General features: G+C 40.7%; 1 long non-coding RNA gene across 2 annotated transcripts in view; it reads left to right on the top strand.

The window, feature by feature from the left end:
- The window catches only part of LOC109569655 (uncharacterized), a 297,738-nt gene that overhangs the window by 261,750 nt on the left and 16,011 nt on the right, over positions 1–19,977 (top strand). The window contains exons 5-6 of one of the 2 annotated variants that reach the window (XR_011570843.1): positions 1–18,716; positions 19,628–19,977. The exon at positions 1–18,716 is cut by the window's left edge and continues 32,242 nt beyond it. This is a non-coding gene — a long non-coding RNA (uncharacterized lncRNA). The other variant, XR_011570842.1, reaches the window with a different exon arrangement.

Raw genomic sequence — 19,977 nt, 5'->3', positions numbered from 1 at the left:
CCTTCATTGTAATTAGTCTTTGAGAGCTTGATTGCATTACCCATTTTGTTTCTGGAAGAAGGGATAACTATGTTCTGTTTATTAAATGTGCCTGGTTAGTTCTTAAAAATGACCTTCTAGAAATTTTCCGAAACATACATTTCTTCTTCTAAGCAGCTGTATTAAGGGATCTCCTCCTGACTTGACTTTTTGGGGTCACGTGTGCTTGCTGTACCCATTACTCCCCTTTTCCCTTGAAATCTTCACACTGGGACCACATTTACCCATCGCTTGTTTTTTTGTTGGTTTATTTCTTATTAGACAATAGTCTACTCTCCACTGACTCCACCGATAGAAAGCAGTGGCGTAGACAACCTGAAACTATGCTGTTTGGTTGCTCAGTCGTGTCCAACTCTTTGTGACCCCATGGACTGTAGCCCACCAGGCTTCTCTGTCCATAGGATTCTCCAGGCAAGAATACTGGAGTGGGCTGCCATAAATCACTCCAACTTTGGAATGCTTCATATGATTTTTGTGGAAACAGATTTACCCCTGTAGTTGTATTCTACCCAACCTAATATTACAATCAACTCTCATTTCTGGATCACCTCATTGACTGAAGTGATAGAAAAGTATGTCTCTGATTAGGAAACTCAATTAACTTGGGTGGATAATAAGAAATTTGAGTATATGAATAGCCAGATAACAACTGACATGCCAATCAAAATATGTTTAAAAGCCCTACTATTTGTCATGGACATGTAACATCTACTTAAATATTATTCAGTTCAGTTCATTTCAGTCACTCAGTCGTGTCTGACTCTTTGCCACCCATGGACTGCAGCACACCAGGCTTCCCTGTCCATCACCAACTCTCAGAGCTTACTCAAACTCATGTTCATCGAGTCAGTGATGCCATCCAACCATCTCATCCTCTGTCGTCCCCTTCTCCTCCTGCCTTCAATCTTTCCCAGCATCAAGGTCTTTTCCAAGGAGTCAGCTCTTCACATCAGGTGGCCCAAGTATTGGAGTTTCCGCTTCAGCATCAGTCCCACCAATGAACACCCAGGACTGATCTCCTTTAGGATGGACTGGTTGGATCTCCTTGAAGTCCAAGAGACTCTCAAGAGTCTTCTCCAACACCACAGTTCAAAAGCATCAGTTCTTTGGCACTCGGCTTTCTTTATAGTCTGACTCTCACATCTGTTCATGACTACTGGAAAAGCCATAGCTTTGACTAGACAGACCTTTGTTGACAAAGTAATGTCTCTGCTTTTTAATATGCTGTCTAGGTTGGTCATAGCTTTTCTTCCAAGGAGATATTTCATTTGCATTTTTTAACCCTTAAGACAACTGTATTGTGGGGATATTATAATCTTCATTCTGAAGATTAGGCTTTGAAATGTAAAATGACTCCCTGCAGTTCTCATAAGGATAAAGAAAACGGTTGGAATGTGTGCTCAGTCTTCCAATAATAAATGCAGCAGCCTTTAAACAGCTGCCTCTGGGTCTAGTGAATGGATCCCATGCAATTCAGAAACGTCATTGCCCTCCCCCTTTCTGTACACTGAGAGGGCATCTCTTGCATCTCCTCCATTGGCAGGTGGATTCTTTACCACTAGTGCCACCTGGGAAATCCCAGTATCTGTATCCATAAAACAGCATGACAATTAAGACATAGAACATCTTCATTATCTCCAAAAGATTCACTGTGCCCCTTGGCAGTCCATCTCTCCTTATGGCTCTGGTTATAGGCAAGGCAAGCACTGATCTGCTTTTTGTCTCTATAGCTTAGTTTGTATTCTGTATGCTTTGAATAAATATAATCATACAGTATGTACTCCTCTGTGTTGGTTTCTTTCATTTAATATAAAGATTTGGAGACTTATCCATGTTGCATGTGTAAGTCGTTTGTTCCTTTTTATTGCTGAGTAGTGTTTCATGGTAGTATAGATATATCACAATTTGTTTATTCATTCTCCAGTTGATGGATGTTTGGGTTTCCAGTTTGGGGCTGCTCTGAACATGTGTGTGTAAGCCTTGGTGTGGACATATGTTTTTATTTACGTTGGTAAGCCCTACAATTAGAATTTCTGGGTCATATGGTAGATATATATTTAACTTTGTAAGAAAATACCAGTTCTCCGTGGTTTACCATCTTACATTCCCACTAAGAGTATATATGAGTTCCAATTTGTCCATATTCTTGTCAAAACTTGTTATTGTCAGTCTTTTATTCTTAATTGTACTTATTTTTATACAATTTTAAAGGTTACATTCCACTTGCAGTTATTATAAAATAGTGGCCGTAGTCCCTGTGTCGTATAGTCCCTTCTTGCAGCCCACCTTATGCAGCTGTTCTTATGAGCATGTACCAGCACCTCCTTGTGATTTTAACTTGCATTTCCCTGATGGCTAAGGACTTTGAACATCTCTTCATATCCTTATTTGTATTATCTTCTGTGAAATGTGTGTTTAAATTTTAATCTTTTTGTTTTTACTAGGTTGTCATTATTATTGGGTTATAAGAAGTCCTTATATATACAAACTAGATACCAACCTGTCGTATTTATTTGTGTGGGAGATATTTCTCTCAATTTATTGTGCACATTTTCATTTTCTTAATGGTACCTTTTAAAGAGCAAAAGATTTACATTTTGATCAGCTTCAGTGTATTGAATATTTTTCTCTTTGTTTTTGTGCCTGACCTTTCTTATCTTTCCCTATCTCCAAAATTTTATTTATTTTTTTATATCAAATTCTTTTTTTAAATTTTTTTATTATTATTTTTTTTTACTTTACAATATTGTATTGGTTTTGCCATACATCAACATGCATCCGCCACGGGTGTACACATGTTCCCCATCCTGAACCCCCCTCCCACCTCCCTCCCCGTACCATCCCTCTGGGTCATCCCAGTGCACCAGCCCCGAGAGTTTCTCCTATGTTTTTTTTTTCTAAAAGATTACTGCTCTTAGCTTTCATGTTGTTGTTCAGTTGCTCAGTCACGTCTGACTCTTTGCAAACTCGTGGTCTGCAGCATGCCAGGCTTCCCTGTCCTTCACTATCTCCCAGAACTTGCTCAAATCCATGTCCATGGAGTTGGTGATGCCATCCAACCATCTCGTCCTCTCTTTAGCTTTTATATTCAAGTCTATTGTTAACTTTGCGATAATGTTTATATATGTTATGAAATGTGTCAATGTTCATTCTTTTCTATATAGTTTTCTTGTTCTAGCATCATTTGTTGAAATGACCATTCCCCCCACCCCACTGAGTTGCTTTGACACTTTTGTCAAAAAATCAGCTGACTGTATGGATCTACTTTAGATTCTATTCTGTTCCATTGGTCTGTAAGTCTCTTCTATCCTCTAATACTACACTGTCTTTATTATTATGCTTCTGTCGTAAATCTTGAAATAAAATAATATGAAACCTCTGTTCTTTACAGATTACTTTAAAAATTCTGGAACCTTTTTTGTCTTGCAGTATTAATTTTAGGATGAACTTGTCAATTTTTGCAAGAGAAGGGAAGGGTTTGCTGAACTTTTGATTGTGAGATTACTTTGAATGTCTAGCTCAGTTTGCATAGAATTGGCATTTAATGACATTGGAGTCTTCCGAGCTGTGAACCTGGCATGTCTCTGCACTTCTTTAGGTCTTTAACTTCTTAAAGCAGTATTTTGTCACTTTCACTGTCAGCGCTTACACACAGTAAAAGCTTACACACTGCTTTGGTTTCCCAGAGCTGCTGTAATAAATTACCACTAAATGGTTGGTTGAAAGTAACAGAAATTTATTTCACTGTTCAGGAGGCCAAAAGTCCAACATCAAGATATTGGCAGGTTGGTTCTTCTGGACACTGGGAAGGAGAATCCGTCCCCTGCCTCGCTCCTGGCGTCTGCCAGCAGTCCTTGGCATTCCTTGGCCAATTTCTTGCCTCTGTTTTTACCTGGTCTTCTCCTTCTATGCCTCAGTGTCTTTTTTTCTATCTCCTATAAAGACAGTGTTGTTGGATTTAGGGACCACCCTAACCCAGGATGATCTCATCTGAATATTTTTATCTTACATCTGCAAAGACCCTTTTTCCCCCCAAAAGTTTACATTCTGTGGTTCCAGGTAGAAATATCTTTTAGGAGCCATAATCCAACTCACTGTGCACCTATTTTTGAAACTGTATTCCTGAGTATTTTATGTTTTATGATACATGGATTTTTAAAATTTCATTTCCAATGATTTGTTGCTAGTATGTAAAAATGTAATTGACTTGTATGTATTACTCATATCTTGTGATTTTACTAAATGCATCTCTTAGTTCTGGTCAGTGTTATTTAGATTCCTTTAGGATTTTCTACATCAGCAACCATGCCCTTTAAAAACAGAGGCAATTTTACTTCTTTTTCTATGTATGCCTTTTATTTTTCTTGCTTTGTTAAAAATTGCTTGGATGTCCAATGAGATGATGGCTAGAAGTAGTAAACACAGGCATCTTTACCTTGTTCCCTATCTTAGGGGGAGACAGTTTTATAATTAACTATCAAGGATGATGTTAACAATAGGTTTTATTTTAAAATCTTTATTGATTTTTCTACAATATTGCTTCTGTTTTATGTTTTGGTCCTTTGGTCACAAGGCATATGGGATCCTAGCTCCCCAACCAGGGATCAAACCTATACTCCCTGAATTGGGAGGCCAAGTCTTAACCACTGGGCCGCCAAGGAAGTCTTGACAATAGGTTTTTTCTAGAATACCCCTTTTCAGATTGAGAAAATTTCTTTCTATTCCTAATATGCTGAATGGTTTTTCTTTCTTTTTATTGTTGTGAATGGGTATTGAATTTTTTCAAATGATTTTTCTGCACCTGTTGAAATAATAATATGTTTTTCTCTATTTATTCTGTTAATATGGTGAATTGCATTGCTTGAATTTTAAATGTAAAACAAATATTACATCCCTGGAATAAATTCTAATTGATAATGTTGTATTTTTATGTTGTTAGCTTTGACTTATTATAATTTTATTAAGGACTTTTGCATCCGTGGTCATAAAGGTATTGGTCTGTAATTGTCTTGGAATTTATTTATCCAATTTTGGTAAAAAAAGAATCAGTTGGAAGTGTTCTCTTTTTCTCTATTCTATGGAAGAATTTTGTAAGTTTAGTGGTATTTCTTACTTGAGAATTTGGTGGGAATCACCAGTGATACCATTTGGATATGGCATGTTCTTTGTGGGGAGGTTTAGATAGTGAATGTAATTGCTCTAACAGGTATAAAGAAAGCTATTTAGATGTTCTGTTTCATCTGTATCAATTTTAGTTGTATTTTTCAATGAAATTTTTCATTTTATTTAAGTTCTAGCCTACTTGTTTTTATTTATCTAGCCTAGACATTTTCTCTTCTGTGAAACCTTTCCTGACACCTTCAATAAGTGATTTCTCATCTTTGTGCCACTACTTTATCTAGTATCATTTGTCCTCTCTGCTTTTCTTTCAGCTTGTCTGTTCATGTATCTCTTCCTATGCTAAATTAAGAGCCTTGAAATTCAGTGATTCCATCCTATATATCTTTGTGTCTCTGCCACCTTGTATGTGGCTTGGCACATAATAGATGACCCTCCATCCCAATGTAAGTTATCAAATTATTTTGTATACTGTTGTTTAATTTATAGTTACTTTTATAAGCATGTTTTTAATTTCCCTAGTAGATTATGAGCATCTGTTGCAAAAATGGCAAGTATTATTCAATATTCATATTCCTTTTATTTCTTACGTTTAGAATGATTTTTAAACTATTAAGTTGAATAGACTTACTGAATACTACAGAAAAAATCATTAGTATTCTAGGAACTCAGAGAGAGAGGTTAAATGGAAACCTGGAAATCACACATCAATAGAGGAAGAAAAATAAAGGAACTAACATTGTTAAGCACTTACTATGTGCCAGACATTATGATAAACAATTTATATTCCTTATCTCATATAACCTTAAAATACTTAGGCACAGAAAATATTATCATCCGCATTTTATAGATCAGGAATCTGAGGTTCAGAAAAGTTAAGTGCTTTTCCCAAGTCCACAGAGTTATGACGTGGCAAATCTGAGTTTCAAATCCAAGTCTAAATGATCCCATCATCAATGTTCTTGGTTTCAATCATACTTTTGTCCATTTGAATTTCACCTGTTTTGTCCATTTGAGTTTCACTTGTTTCACCAAGTGAGATGCTTGATGGATTTGCCCAAGTTGCCTTTAAACTTTGCTAGAATAGATTATTCTGTGGTTCCCCTAATTGAGCATTGGAATCATTGTACATTTAGAAAAGCTACAAAACATTCCCTGGAAACGTGTTCTGCCTACAATATGAAATAGAGGAAGTGTAAAAGATCCAGAACAGACTTATCTCAAAGTATGTTGCATAACTCCCTGTGGTCTTCCCACCATTGTTCACCAGCCTTTTGTCCATAAGCATTCTTTCGATGGTATCGGAAGCCCCCATTCTGGCAAATTGGGGGTGTCATTGGTTTCTGCTGCTGCTGCTAAGTCACGTCAGTCGTGTCCGACTCCTAGCGACCCCATGGACTGCAGCCCACCAGGCCCCTCCGTCCATGGGATTTCCCAGGCAAGAGTACTGGAGTGGGGTGCCATTGCCTTCTCCAAGTCCCTACCCAAATAGCCTGGGGCTTCCAGGTGACTTAGTGGGCCACAGTCCATGGGGTCACAAAGTGTTGGGCATACACACACTCACACACCCAGATAGCATAAGGGGAATTAAGAGGTCAAGACCATGATAACTCCATCTCTGTGACTTGGTATGAAAGGAGGGTATCTTTCCTCATAGTGGATCTCACCTTTAGGAGTGTTTCATGTTCTGTTTAGAGAGATCTGTGGGCTAGTTTGTGCAATGCAGTTCTTCTCCTTTTGCCTGGGTACAAGATGAGTAAAACACCAGATCCAGTCATATAGCCTCTATGCTGCTGACAAATAAGATGCTTCTACCTTCAGTTTAGTTTCTCTCTCAACACAAAGAGTACTCTGTTAGTCACCTAGAGCTGGGTTGCCTGTGATAACCAGGCTTTTCTGAATTAGAAAAATGAATAACGCACCGTTTTACCAATATATCTTAGCCAAAGAACTGGGAGGGGAAGAAGTTTTTCTGTGATTTCAGTCTTTCAATTGAAATAAGATGTTTCTGAGGTCTTCTCCATGTAAAAATAATAATAACAATACCATTTGTTTATTTATTTGCATACAATACTGTGATCAGGAACTTGCTACTTCTCCAGAGAAACTGCTTGCAAAGCCTCATTGAGGTGCCCACTTACCAGTTCACACTGACCGCTCCCTGCGGTCTCTCGTGGTGTGGGTGATACTTTCATGTAATACAAGCGCCAGAAAAGGGAGCTGGATCAATTCTCTCTGTTTAAATTCTAGTCTTGGTTGGAATGATTCCCTTAGGCACCCACAGCTCTAGGTTCTTTCTGACTAAAAAGTATAGCAAATATTCTCAGAGCTGTTCACATTAGGATAAAAAAAAAAAAATCTAAAAAGTATCCTTGCCCTTTAAATGTCAGAGATCAACCTGGGGATCTTTCTCACTTTCAGGTAGTAGATACGGCTTCTTTGTGGTGTGAGCTTCAAACTTGTTGGGAGGAGAATGTTGTTGAGACTTGTCATTAATTAATCATGTTTACCATGTACGACCTGGGTCATTTGATAGTCCACATGGAAGTAAGAGAGGAGAAAATAGCATAAATACATGACCCCTTGGAAGCTGTTTTCTGTGGAAATATTTGAGTAGGCAGTTGAAATCAAGGTAAATATAGGAAGAATAGGAGTTGGGAGGGCTTCCCTGATGGCTTAGTGAGCAAAGAATCCACTTGCAATGCAGGAGACACAGGAGGCGTGGGTTCAACTCCTGGATTGGGAAGATCCCCTGGAGAAGGAAATGGCAACCCATTCCAGTATTCTTGCCTGGGAAACCCTATGGACAGAGGAGCCTGGTAGGCTACAGTCCATAGGGTCGCAAAGAGTCGGACACAACTGAGCGAGTAAGCACAGCACAGCACAGGAGTTGGGAAGAAAAGAAGGGCAGAATGTAACCATTTTCTTTCCACCTAGCACTGCGCTTAGACACGACAGTCTGTAGCACAGTGCCTGCTAAGATCCTTGCGGAATCTAAGTGCCTTGCTGAATGAACAGAATGAATAAATGGGTGGATGTCAGATACTGAGCTTTCTAATATGGTAGCTTCAAATTGTGGTAAATTTGTTGTGTTCCATCTCGGTGCTATAGAAGCCCAGGAAAGACCTTTCAGAAACTGAGCATGTGCTCTGCAGTGTCTGGATAGGACCAACTTCTGTAGTTCTCTTTCTCTCTCTTTTTTTATTGGGGTATAGTTGCTTTACAATATTGTACAGTAAAGTGAAGCGGCTACATGTATCCATGTCTCCCCTCCCTCTCAGCTCTCCCTCCCCGCCCCATCCCACCCACCTAGGCCACCACCGAGCACTGACCTGAGCTCCCTGTGTCCGACAGCAGGTTCCCACTGGCCATCCATTCTACACATGGCTGTACACATATGTCAATCCCAATCTCCCAATTCATTGCACCCTCCTCCCTTGCCCTGGGCCCACACATCTGTTCTCTACGAATGCATCTCTGTTCCTTCCCTGCAAATAAATTCATCTGTACCATTTTTCTAGATTCCACATCACATGTTAATATATGATATTTGTTTTTCTCTTTCTGATTTACTTCACTCTGTTTAACAGACAAATGAATGGATAAAGAAGATGTGGTACATATATACAATGGAATACTACTCAGATAAAAAGGAATGAAATTAGGTCATTTGTAGAGAACATGGATGGACCTAGGGTCTGTTACACAGAGTGAAGTAAGAAGAGAACATTAATTCCTACTGTTCTCTTTATCCAGAGGCTGAAGGAACCTTCTTGCCTGCAACTGGAATATTGTTGCCAGTTTCAACAAAGAATCTATGTTGCCTAAGGAAACCAGTGTTTCCTCTTCCAGCATTCAGTCTTGGCTCCTTTGCCTGAGAGGGCTGTTCTTAGAAATGTCCTCCAGAGACTTTTCTATTAAACCAGGATGCAAAATGCATTGCGGTGTAATTCTGCTGCCGAGGTCCTATGAAAGGAATGAGTTGGGACAGATGCAGCAAGGTATTAGGACACATTTTCCCCATTCTTCATCCTGCACAACCCAGAAGTGAACTTATTTTCATCAAGATGACCCAATTCTTAGCATGTTTTTCTACCCACTTTTACCCATAATACTTTCAAATCACTGTCTTTAATTCAAACTGTGCAGAACAACAAGAAAATGAAAAGAAGATAAACTGGTTGATCAAAAGCAAAATGGCATTTAATTAAAACTAAGATGGCAAATTCATGGAAAATAAAAGTATTTTACTAAAAAAAAAAAAAAGAAACAGCCCTGTGATTAAACTTCAGGGCCACAAAGAGCATCACTGTCCTTTTGAGGTTTTGAGTGTATTTCATTTGTACATTGGAAGCAATTATTTGTCACATTGTTGATAATCTGTCTACTAAATTGTGCACTCAGCACTGCCATCATTTTAACCTTTTTTAGTCAACAGGCTTTCATCTTTCTGCACTTTTATCAAATTTCTGAGTAGTAGTTTATTTTCATAAGCTTTTAATTAAAAAAATTAAAATATAGTTGATTTACAATGTTGTGTTAATTTCTACTGTACAGCAAGGTGATTTATATATTCTTTTGTATGTTCTTTTCATTATGGTTTATCTCACGATATTGAGTATGGTCCTCTGTGCTATACAGTAGGACCTTGTTGTTTACCCATCCATCTGCTAACCCCAAACTCCCAGTCCATCCTTCCCCCACCACATCCCCTTTGGCAACCACAAGTCTGTTCTGTGTCTTTTTCCCAGCTAGATTTATTTGTGTCGCAATCCACTTATTTCACTAGGTATCTTCATTCGCGTAAAGTGTCCGCCTTCTCTGTTTCTTTCCACTACCTTGACCCCACACTCATCCTATGTCAGAATCAGGACACAGAGCAGTTCCGACCCTGAAATAAGAGGCTGGCTCTTAATTATTCTTCCCCAATAATCTTGAAAGATTGAGGATGAAAGGTTATGCCTAGAGAAATTCCTCTTTACATTCCTAAAACTGCATCAGAGAAACTGCTAAATTTAATCAATGATCCACAGTCTTTTTAAGTAAAGAATTTTCTGTGTGTATCTAACAATCTTGTTGGGATCTTTTGTGGCAAGACAGTGTGATGAGAAATAAACATTCCCTATGGTCCGATGTATTGGGTATGCTCTTGGAAACGTGGGAGGGACTGTTTGCCAGCAAGTCTTGGCAGTTTTGAGAGATAACTGGCCAAGTCATAAGGGAATGAGAAGAAGAAGTTTATGTAAAACCGAGTCCAGCATTGTGTATAAAACACAGGTCTCAATGTAAAGAAATCTGTTGCCTTAAAATCTTGGGAAATATATCACCACATCTTGTCTTTACTACACAGATAACCCACACAAGTAGCCTCTTCTTAAAAAAAAAAAAAAAAAAAGGTTTTTTTTTTTGAAATAAGAATATAAGAAAATCAAGATGATCTTAAAGAAATGGATCTCTATATATTAATTTTCTCCTTGATTTTACTTTTAAGAGTTAAAACAACATTTCAGGAGAGAAATGTGGAGAAGGATAAAGGGAAATCAATAAAGTTATTCTGTGACTTTTCCCAGGAGGGAGCTGTGTTAATCGAGAATGGCTTGCTTGGCTATATATCAAGTCCAAGGAGACCAGGAGTTGATTTTGAACCAGATTTCCCCGCTAGACTGAAGAAAATAAATATGTATATTGATGTATATACATGTGTGTGTATGTATATGTTATTTAGTTGCTAAGTCATGTCCAACTCTTTGTGACCCCATGGCATGTAACCTGCCAAGTGCCTCTATCCATGGGATTTCCTAAGCAAGAATACTGGAGTGGGTTGCCATTTCCTTCTCCAGGGGATCTTCCCCACCCAGGGATCAAACCCACGTCTCCCGCATTGGTAGGCAAGTTCTCTACTACTGATCACCAGGGAAGCCCATACGTGTGTGTGTGTGTATACAGATATAGATATAATTTTATAAGAATGGTTTATGTTTGTATTTATACTATTATATACATTTTATCGGGCTTCCCAGGTGGTGCTAGTAGCAAAGAACCTGCCTGCCAATGCAGGAGATGTAAGAGAAATGGGTTTGATCCCTGGCTCAGGAATATCCCACTCTAGCATGGCAACCCACTCCAGTATTCTTGCCTAGTAAATCCTGCAGACAGAGGAGCCTGGTGGGCTATAGTCCATGGGGTTGAAAAGAGTCAGACACGACTGAAGCAATTTAGCATGCATGTACATACATTTTACTATATATTTAAAATATGTGTGAATGTGTATACACACATATTTAAAAAGTAGGTAAGAGTAATTTCTTTAGATAACTAGTAATACCAGACAAAATTCTTCTTATCATATTTTATGTATTTTGATTTAGATAATTTTACACTTTATAAGTTTCTTTTATAAGACTTTTGACTCCAAAAGAAGGCAATTGGTTACAAGAGCCTAAAGAGAGAGAAGAGGGAATGGGAACCAGAGTTCCTGACTCTAGGCAAGTGGACACGTCTGTGACCACCGGAAATCTTCTGAAGAGTCTCTGTGTCATTCATGTGGTCATTTTCTCTTGTGATCACATTACAGAAATTTTTAGCAGGTGTGATTTCAGCCTGGAAGTCAAGATGGCCAGGAGACAGTTGGGACCCCAACTGCTGGGCGGGGATGCCACGGCCCCATGTTTATCAAAGCAGTGGTGGTATCTTTGTGGCCAAACTGGAACGGCGTAGTTGGTCGGGAGACAGGATACCTAGGAGTCAGGCCTGACTTTACCTCCACAGTGTGATCTTGAGTGAGTTATCCATCCTTCCTGAACTTCAGTTTCCTTGATTATGAAATGGCGTGGATACTGATTCTTGCCCCTTCCCAGCAACATGCTGATTTGCTGCCCAAGAATCTTGTCAAAATTTCTTGTTCTACTCAGTGATCAGGAGATTTTGGAGACAAGCTAATGATCCTTTTAGTGACCTAACCTAGTGTGGTGAAACCCCCCGTACTGATTCTGAGCTTCTTTCTTCTCTTGTATATTCAGACTCTAAGTTGTTTTTAACATCACCTAAGATACTGTCTTTATTTTCTAAATCCCATGTATATCATAACTGCTAAGAAACTATTCTTGTACATAATAGAATCTAACCAGAGAGGGACAGGACAATTCTAGAATTTTCCTGGAGGGAACTTAGGAATTCACCTAATCTAATCTTCTCATTTTATAGTTGTGGGAACTAATGATCTGAGAGGTAAAATATCTTGTCCAGAGATAAGCAGAGAACTCATGTCTCTTTAACTTTTCATTTCTATGTTCTTTCCATTGATTCATGTGTCTCGGGATCACTGTAAAGCAGAAATATAACTTAATGTTCTAGAAAGCAGACTAGACCAGGGTGTATAAGCCTTTGATTTTCCCCAGGGCCAGATTTGAACTCTGTGCACATCCTGGCCAGCGGGGTTGTAACATTCTCATGAAGGATGAAGAACTCAGGGTTGTCAGAGCCTCTTCTTTGCCCCTTCTTGCCCCATAAGACCCAGTCCAGAATCTGGATCCAACTGAACTCCTGCCTTTCTATGTTTATTTTGGATGAGGTTGCATTTGCCCTTTATCCTGTAGGGCTTACATTTTATCTTCCAGTCGACTTTCCTCATTTTATATTCAACATTCCTGAGAATCTGCCTTGTGATATGTCATGGTGCGATGGGCTAGATACACAGTCTTCACCGCAGTCACAGTGCAACAGGTCCTGAATAAGAGTTGCTTGCAGTGCTCGGGGCCTCTGAGGAAAGAGAGACTGAAGTCATCCAAAGGAGACAAGGAAGAGAGCAGACAGCGTATTCATTCTCCTTTCTTGTCAGCACAGAAAGGTTCATTCTGTGCAGTGGTATTTTCCAGACTAATGTCTTCCTTGTTTTCAGTAGAAGAAGAGGAGGAGGAATATGTCAGACCCTCTCCCCGCACCCCGCCCCCTGCCCCCCACCCACCTGCCCATCTTCAGGTCTGCTTCGGTCTTACTTGGCTTGTTTTCCATGAATTGTCTGAACCAAGCTGCTTCCTGATCCTTCACTCATTTCTTACCACACGATGAAAAACAGTCACCAGGGCCCAGAGATACACATGTATCAATATATATGTAGATGAGTTGGAAGGAAGATATGTCCACACAGTATTTCCTCCCTTACTTTAGTTTTCTGATCTGTTTTCTCTGCTTTTTTTAAAAAACTTGACAACTAGATACCTAGATGTTTCCTAGAAACACCCAAAGCATTATTAACGCTTTAAACAGAATCTAAACACCAGCCAGATGTTCTGTTTAATTTTCCAAATACTTTTTCTCCTTCCTTACCTTAGAAGCTTTCTCTCTTTTCCATGCAGTTCAAGATATGGATTTTGAGTCACTATGCTCATGGCAGGAGAAGAAAATCATCATTTAAAGGTTGATCATGTCTATATCACCAGTCCACAGGCCTGAGTTATATAACATTATAACCCTAGATGAGGTTAAGTTCCCAGAAATGTACAGAATGAGCAATAATTTGTAAAGCACCCGTTATGTGGCAGGCACAGTTCTAAGCACAGTAGAATCAGAATCGGCATGCTTGCAGGTGAACCCCTTGCAGACTTGAGCATATAGACCCAGAAGTCCATAAACTGAACAGTCCAGAGGAATGGGGGTAGACAGTCAGGCTATCACGGTGAATCTTCAAAGACCTAAGAATGCTGAAAGAATTTACTCAGCCTCCTCTAGTGTGGGAATGCAAGTTGGCCTCAAATTGTAGTAGGTTTGCTCCAGGCTGGCCAGCACTGGAGCGCACCGTCCAGCATTCCTGGAGGGCAAAGTATCAGACCGCAGGCGACGAGCCTGGCTCCCTCCAACATAGTTCTCTGTGGCCCTCGTGTCATTGCTCACTGCAGCATGGAGAGAGTCCTTGAGAAGTGTCAAACACGGCAAATATAAAATCTCGGAGGTAGCAGCTTCGACCCTTAAAACATTCCTTGGCTTCTCCTCAGAGCGCTCCCAATCCTCTGCTCTCTGCTTTCATCTCTGCAGGAATTCTGGTACCGTGCTGCACCTCAGTCCCAAAAAACATGTTTGAAAATGTTTCTGTGTTTTAGTTTTTCTAATTCCGCATGCTCAGCATTTTTGGAACTCACCTATTTTACAAATGCTCAAGTAGACACAATCGTATCTTTCTGGAAGCTCTTCCCAGCTGCTCTATTGTTAGTTAGTTAATAATGGGGGAAACCAAGGTGTCCAGAGCATGATAATACTTTTGTTTGTTTTGTTTTTAATTATTTTTAATAGAAGGATAGTTGCTTTACAGAACTGTGTTGGTTTCTGCCATACATCAGCATGAGTCAGCCTTGGTGTCCATGCGTCCTCTCCCTCTTGAACCTCCCCGCCACTTCCCACCCCATCTTACCCCTCTGTGCTGTCACAGAGCCCTGGCTTGAGTTCCCTGAGTCATACAGAAAACTCTCACTGGCAAACTGTTTTACATATGGTAGTGTGTATGCTCCCATGCTTCTCTGTTTGCCCCACCATCTCCTTCGCCCCGCTGTGTCCACAAATCTGTTCTCTATATCTGCGTCTCCATTGCTGCCCTGCAAATATGTTCATCGGTACCATCCCAGAGCATGATCATTCTTAACGATACTTTCGATTTACAGCAGACTCAATCTGGATGAACCTGAGGCAGTTCATACATACTAGTTCATCTTTCCCCATAACAGCTGGTTCAGAGATCTAGATTCTCTTCTTGGTTCTCCAAGAATCCTTCTTGGGGAAATATACTTAGCCATGAACAGCCTTGGTTCCCAACTATGAAACAGGAATAATGATATGAGGGTGTTTGCTTCCCTGCTTCCTTGTCCTAACCCTTTAGAAAGTAAACAGGTTTAAAAGATCCAAAAAGTCTGAGATTGAAGGAGTTATGTCTTAACTTTATGACCCTTAATGGAAAAGTGAGAGAGAGTATTAGAAACTTGACTGGAAACCCTGAAATCTGAATTGTAATTGATTCTCCTCTTTTTTTAATATTCCTGTATTGGCTGCCCAGGGTCTTAGTTGTGGCATGTGGAATCTTTCAGCTGTGCCATATAAACTGTTAGTTGCAGAATGTGGGATCTAGTTCCCTGACCAGGGGTTGAACCCAGGCCCCCTGCATTGGGAGTGCACAGTCTTAGCCACTGGACCACCAGGGAAGTCCCTCAATCTCTTCTTGATAATGGGTCACTGCCCTGGATGGATACCTCTCTCTTTTAAATGGAGAGAGTACTGAGCAATACAGTATATCAATAGAGTATTGCAAAGTGCTCAGAGATCCAGAGATGGCGAACACAGTAAAAGGGGCCCAGTCTTCTAAAGAGCATGACTTTGGTCAGCAAAGATGCCTTTAGGGACCATAGAATCAATAGGACTAAATGTAAGGTAAGTACAACCTCCAGGCTCTGCAGCAATTTCAAAGAATATGCACACTCGAGACTGAGTCCCTAGCCTGTACCGTTGCACGTCATCTCTGGACTCTCAGCCTAGTAGCCTTAATCTTCCCAGATCTCAGTGGGTAGAGATGCCTCATTGCTTGCCAGCCTAAACCTAATGACTGAATATAAGGGACCTAGACTGAAGTAAAACTTGGCTCTTAGATGACACACAGCAGCCAAGAGTAATGATCTTTATAATATCAGGTTCAATTCTCTTAGTGCACAGGTAATAGGGATCTCGCCTTTTAGAAGGGCCTGGATCCTCATCCTCTTCCTCTCCCTTTCTCGCTCAGTTTACCCACTATTATACAGGAATGAAAGATTTTTTCTTTTACTTTCTTGGATCCAAAAGTCCAGTGAAACCTACTTCCTCAAATTGCTAGAATTAGGCACTAAGCAATGGACAGTAGTAGACTATGTTTCAGAGAACTTCACAGACCATGAGGGTCGATCAGATAAATTCCAGCTCCTCTATGGAGTTAAGGCTAGAAACCAAGAAAAGTCCTCTGAAACTCACCCAATGAGGAGGCAACAAGATTATTTTATAGATTCATATCAAACAATATTGGGCTTCCCAGGTGGCTCAGTGATAATGAATCTACCTACCAATGCAGAAGACGCGAGTTCAATCCCTGGGAAGGGAAGATCCCCTGGAGAAGGAAATGACAACCCACTCCAGTATTCTTGCTTAGGAAACCCCATGGACAGAGGAGCTTGGTAGGCTACAGTCCATGGGGTCACAAAGAGTCGGACACAACTGAGTGAGCGTGCACACACACACACACACACACACACACACACACCAGACAGTATTATTAAATATATACACTGAAGCATTATCTTACCATTGATTTCCCCTAATATCCTAAAAGGTTAAAGGAAAGCAAAAAAAAAAAAAAAAACTTTCCAGTGGGCCACATATTTAGTGACATTACTCAGCCTGAGACACCTGGAGCTGATGTGAGTTTGAGGTATAAAATCCACCAGATAACTCCTTTTGAAACCACTTGAAGTATAGAATCCCTGTACCAGACACTGCTCCCTACTGGTTTAAATTTTCTTTGCTTTTGGACAAGGGCATTGCTAACCAAGCAGCGCATAACTAAGCTTCCTCTTCCTCATTATCCTAGGAAGAATAGTAGGGAGTGTTTTTGTCCATTGATGAGCAACTCTTGCCAACAGAAGTTAGACAGTTCACATCTAAAGCACACAGATGGACTGTGTTATCCATCTGGTTCTCCCATGAGAGATGCCACCCACCCTGAAGGGTACATCTTTAGAAACTGTGTTCCAGGTTAATATAGTGGAAATTACCCCAGCTTGGTGAAGACAGTCACACAGTTGTAACCCGATTCAGTGGTGTCTAAGCTCTGAATGTGCATGGATGGCTGTCAGAGGACAGATTGAATGCTTGCCTGTGCCCCTTGCCCTCTATTCAGAGACAGGGATTCCTCAGATGAAGACCAGCAGAGAAGCTAGCCTCCCTGGGGCACCACTTACCCGTACTTAAATATTCTTTCCTTAGGCAAAAAAAGGAATTGTCCAATCTTTTTGCCGGAAGACATGCTATGAAACCCTGGAGGCTTTAGGTCAAAGAGTCATGAAGCATTTCTACCTTCTCAGCCTCTCTTTCTGAAATGAGGGCATCTCAGCTGAGTTGCTGATCTCAGATCTGGACTCACCCACACCCTCTAAAGTGTAAGAGATCTCTATCCCTGTGTGTAGCTCAGAATAGTCCTTCACGACCACGTCATCCTGGATGTGGCTTTATCACGTGACGTTACCTCCTAATTCCCAGAGAGGTGAGATTTCAGATGAAATTCATCTGGCTTCCAACAGCACACCTTTGGAACTTTCAGAATAGATGAAATATATCAAATTGTTCTTTTTCAGAAACACAGACGTGGGTATAGAGGGAACCTCTGTCAGAGTATCATCATGGATAAAAAGAATGCTATTCACCATTAGTTAAATGCTACTTTTATGTGGCATTTTACTAAGCATTATTCCCAAGGCTCTTTAGACATGAATCCAGATCTCTCCAAAAGTTACGATCAAAACTGCACTTACTGGGGGAGAATGGATACATGTGTGTGTGTGGCTGAGTCCTTTCGCTATTCACCGGAAACTGTCACAGCATTGTTCATCAGCTATACCCCCAGTACAAAATAAAAGGGTTTAACAAATTACATTTACGTGAGTGTAAAAGTTCATTCAAAAACTACTTGTTGAGCTCCTGCTACGTGCCAGGTGCTGGGTACTGGGAATACAACCATGGCCGTGTCACAGCCCCATCTTCATTCACCTTTGTCTTTGGAGGTGAAGATAGCAGAGTATTTAGGCAGAGCCATTGCCACAGCAGTGTCCTCTGTCCTCTGGCTAAGGAGATCACACTGCCCAGCACAGGGCCTGATATATAGTCAAGCACTCAATATATGTTATTAGATAAAATGAACTAAATGAAAAAAATGAATAAATGCTAATATAAAGTGTAGAGTATGCCATGCATAATACATAGAAACTAGACTAATTTGAGATGATTACCTATAGAAAGTGTCATTTACACTGGGCAAGGCAATAAGAGTATACTGACGGATAAGAAGGGAACGATCATACTTAAGGAGTTAGACCTGTGTTCAAATCCTAGCAGTGACACTCATGAGCGGGACAATTCTAATTATTCCAAACCTCATCTGTAAAACACTGATGATGGCTTTCAAGGCTGCTCTGAGGATTAAATGAGATATTAGTTATCTATATCCGTCTAGCTCACCAAAGAGCTCCAATAATAGCTTAAGGAGTCACAGAGAGCATAAGTGTAACAGTAAACCACAAAGCACCCAAGTAGTAAGGTTAACAGCACCAGTATTTTGAGCATCAGAGATCAACAAAAAGCTTAAAATCATGGTGGAAGCAAGGGAGAGGTGCCACCTCTCTTAGCCTCCAGCCCACACAAGCCTGGAGGGAGCAGGTGACGTGCAGGGTTTTATCTCCCCCCTCAGGGTCATCCCAGAAGGATTTCGTGTTCAACTTTCAGCTGTAGGACCACATGGCACCTTGCTGTCACTGTTCACAGGATAGTAAATACCCTTCCAGGTAAGCAGATGATCTTAGGGTATTGTGATGTGTGGAGGCCCTTTGTGTGTGTGTGCGACACACACACACATACATAAAAATACAGTTTTAAGGTATAAGTTTCTTGTAACAATTAGCTTTTGTTGCTTTTGTCCTAAATATCATAAATATATGAGAATCCCTTCCTCTGTTCTTTCTTCCATGCATGTACCTCAGACCTTTTCTTGCTGCATTCATGTAGTTAACACACACATACACACATACCCTGTTCTCTACTGGCTTCATCTACTTTTAGGTGAGCTGTTAAAAAGTGCCCTGAGATGCACTGGCTTGCTTTCTATGTTAATGTGGGTGGGGAAAGACCAGGTCGATGGAGATGCCAGCAGTGGACTTGCAGTTTGAGTTTTCAGTCTGAGACATGAGATAGGACTGTATTTTGATATGGCAAAAAAAAAAAAAAAAAGTCCAAGAAGAGAGTGAGAGAGGTCAAAGAAAGCAGATGGTGGTGCCCAGAGATGAAGAAAGGTTGTGAGACGTAAAAGGATTTGAGACCTAAAAATCTGAGGAGTGGAAAACTAGATGTGCTTAAAATAATGATGGGGGAGAGGGAAAGCAACGGTTTGGACCTGTGAAACCATGCCAGGCACTGAGAGCCAGGGGCAGTGGCAGAAGGGAAGGCCAGGTAAGACAAAGCGGGAATCTGGCTCCCTACAATGCAGCATGGAGCAGGGATACAGAATTTGCTGCAGTGGGAGGTGGGGCCAGTCTGGCACAGTCTGTGGGTTTGAAAGGAGCTGGGCGGGTTGGAGAATGCCAGGCCGCCTTTGTAGTTCTGAGTTCAGAGAGGGGGTGACAAATACTGGGTTTCAGGTCAGAAGCCTGGCTTGGGTGGCTTCTGGAGAAATTTTCTCTCTGCTCCCAAACTCTTACAGTGTGCTCATCACACCGCTGGCCTCCAATCAGAGCATGAACACGTGTCCCGGAGGCCGTCCAAGCAGAGATTCAGCAGTGGTACCTGTTGGCCGACTCATGGGGCCCTTTCCCTTTCCTATCCCCTGGAGGCGGTAAACTGGGCTGAACACAATATCCTTGTATATTTCCCGTCATCCTCCCAACATGCTTCACCTCTCCCAGACTCCTAGGGTTAATCCCCAAGACAACCTTGCTTTGAAAGAAAAAATGTGGTGAGCCTACTTGAAGATTTGGATCCCAGAGGCCTCTTCTCTGTCCTGCCTCAGCCAGACACGGGGCAAAGAGACGGACGTTTACAGAGAAAGAAGCA

This window comes from Bos indicus, chromosome 15 (assembly GCF_029378745.1).
Source record: "Bos indicus isolate NIAB-ARS_2022 breed Sahiwal x Tharparkar chromosome 15, NIAB-ARS_B.indTharparkar_mat_pri_1.0, whole genome shotgun sequence".
Lineage (NCBI taxonomy): Eukaryota > Metazoa > Chordata > Mammalia > Artiodactyla > Bovidae > Bos > Bos indicus.
This window is presented reverse-complemented; position numbering and strand designations above follow the sequence as displayed.